Below are 2,840 nucleotides of genomic sequence, written 5' to 3'. Positions count from 1 at the left end.
AGTATCAACTGACAATTTTGAAATACTTTCGGTTTTTGGGATCGGTATACTAGGTTTGATTTGATACTAGGAGTTTACCATTTTTTATTTACCAAAGTCATAATATCAAACTGCTGTAAGTCAACAATTCAATGCCAGGTGGATGAAAACGGGTTGTGAAGGAAGGTTATATGGACAATAATACACCATAGTTTACGGGATTGGAACTTCATCCCTATCAAACTTTCACTGCCGGATCCATGGAAGCAAGTGGCGAGGTCGATCCAGGATGTGGAACTAGGCGGGGTGGACATTTGGAAGAGTATTGTTGGTAGGGTGGGTAACGGGGCTAATATTTTATTTTGGCTACACAAATAGGCAGCAGATGAGCCTCTAAAAATGTTGTTCCCTACTTTGTTTGGGTTGGAAAAAAATAAGTTCGCAACAGTAAGAGAACGGGCTAACAGAAATGTGGCTGGGTGGGATTGCGACTGGAGAAAAGGTGGGTAAATGGGGCTGAAATCAGCGAGCTCCAGCAGCTTAATGCGTTGCTGCGGTTGTCGAATAAATCAGACACGTGGTCGTGGGTTTTGGACAGGGGTCGTTTCACAGTTAAAAGTGTTAAAGACAGGATTATGAGGATGCAGCATGTTCCCCCTCCGTATGTGGTTAAGCAAAATCATAAGGTGCCAAAAAAGGTTGAATTTCTGGCGCCACGAGCTGAGATGAAAAGGCTTCTTACGAAGGCCGCACTGCTGAGACGAAACATTAATGTGGGTTTCAGCTTGTGCCCTCCGTGTGAAGATTTAGCTGAGTCAGCCTTGCATCTCTTCATTTCATGCAATTTCATGTAGTGGATATGGGTTTCATCGTGGTGCAGTTTAGCTCCAATTTTTTGCATTTGGTTTAAGAGATATTCTTGAGCTTCATAATCATGAGAGAGAGTCTCCAAAACACAAGAAAGCGTTACACGTTGTATGCTTGTCGGTACTATGGTATGTGTGGAAAGCGCCAAAGCAAGAGGGGGCTTGACTGTGAAATTTGGCACAGGTTTTATGTTCAAAGAGTAGGTTGGTAAATTCTTTGTTTGATTTAGCTTTGGGTTCTGCTGTGTTGTTGGTAGCTGCATGATAGATTTGGGGACCCATTGTAAATATTTGGTTAGTAACCTTCTAACCAGTTGTAAATAAAAAAATTTTGTTGGAATTTCAAAAAAAATCCAACTATTCGGAGTTATTGGGAACGCTTCTTTCGATTTGATATAATCAAACCCCGTATTTTAACAATTTTTTTAACTTCAAAAACTATATGGCGTTCTTGGAAACTGTACTTTAGGTTTGGTAATGTCCAAAATTTTCAACTTCAAATTCCATCATACCCTGTACCAGTTTTTTCAATTTCAAAATTCAAATACCATACCAAACAGGTACCGATATAGAATCTTGCACGGCCATGTTATGATACGTTGAATGACATTGAAAAGTTTGTAAATTTGCCTCACCGAGCTTCCTTAGCCCAATTATTTTATAAAATTAATTTAAATTAAGTTGTGTAAATAGATTATACACAGTCGATATAGTTTACCAGTTTTAATAAATTCATTGTAAACAAAACATTTTAGAAGAGAAAATCACTCAAACCATCATAACCAGTAAAACACCAAACCAATGAAACTACACACAGCTCAACTATATATTCATCAACACTAAAAATATTAACTGATAATTTACAACATAAATTCTTAAAACACAAGTAGTACAACAGTATATAATACGACAATTCTCCGTAAATAGGGGCGGACCTAGGTGAAGCCAAGCGGGCTGGCGCAGCCCTTGAAAAAAAAAATAGTGTGTTTTTAGGCAAAAAAAAAAAACTTAAACCACTCATCCACACCCCTAACAAACAATTTCTTGGCCCGTATGATAAGCTGATCCAAACCATCTCTTTAAACAAAGAAACACGATTATTAAAGATCAAACAAGCCCAAACAATCGTGATTTCTCTGTTTAAAAAAATGATACGAATCAAATAATCTCAATCACTAACTCAATAAAACATAATTAAATGCCTCAGATAGTCGATCTATCATCAAAATTTTATCAGTCGGTAATTCCAACTTTTTAAAACATAATTCCTCACTGGCAAAAAAAATTATTCAAAATTATATAATCGCAATAAACGGCTCTGTAAACGAAGGAACAATCGTTCACAGGTTCCTATAACATGCGAAACACACAAAAGTTTATTATCGGTTCAATCATAGCATCATCGGTCGGTCAATGCACTTTTGGCTACCGTTGACGTGGCATCGAACCTAACAGAAAACATATCTTAATCTAAGTAAAAAACATTTTGTTGTAAAGTGAAACAGAAGAAACCTCAGGAGACCCGTTACAAATCACACACACAGCGGAACAAGATGAAGCACGATCCCGACCAAAAAACCGAAGCTCTATTAATCGTGTTAATGATTATGAAGAGCCGGTTAATTGGTGGATGGGAAAGTGTCAACCGGATCCGCCGCTGTTTAACGTGTCATACGGCACTTCCTATCTTTATTGGGGATTTCTTCCTCATAGGAATCTTCTGCTAGATAAAAACGAAAAAATTTTAAAGAGTAGATCAGTAGAAACACGATGAGTTTGAAGAAGATGTGTGATGAGTTGTTTGTGAAGAGTAGGTTATATAGAGAGAAGATGTAAACCCTAGGAGATGAAGAAGAACACGGCCCATTAAAGCCCGACTCAAAGCCCGTTTACGGTGACTTGCTTCTTGGCCCTTGGTTGGTATTGCTTTTATTTTAAAGGTTAACCAGATATAAAGGTTTTTAAAAAGCCCACGTTTGTTGAAAAAAAAGTTTA

The 2,840-nt window shown here is 37.6% G+C and overlaps 2 non-coding genes across 2 annotated transcripts; both read right to left on the bottom strand.

Moving 5' to 3' along the window:
• Nucleotides 1-2,140: 2,140 nt before the first annotated feature.
• On the bottom strand, nt 2,141-2,294 carry LOC118488752. Its single transcript, XR_004885287.1, has one exon. It is a non-coding gene; the product is annotated as a small nucleolar RNA snoR2/U65 (small nucleolar RNA).
• A 198-nt stretch (nt 2,295-2,492) lies between these two features.
• On the bottom strand, nt 2,493-2,561 carry LOC118488753. Its single transcript, XR_004885288.1, has one exon. It is a non-coding gene; the product is annotated as a small nucleolar RNA U49 (small nucleolar RNA).
• Between the last annotated feature and the right edge of the window lie 279 nt (nt 2,562-2,840).

Source organism: Helianthus annuus, chromosome 16, assembly GCF_002127325.2.
Source record: "Helianthus annuus cultivar XRQ/B chromosome 16, HanXRQr2.0-SUNRISE, whole genome shotgun sequence".
NCBI lineage: Eukaryota > Viridiplantae > Streptophyta > Magnoliopsida > Asterales > Asteraceae > Helianthus > Helianthus annuus.
This window is presented reverse-complemented; position numbering and strand designations above follow the sequence as displayed.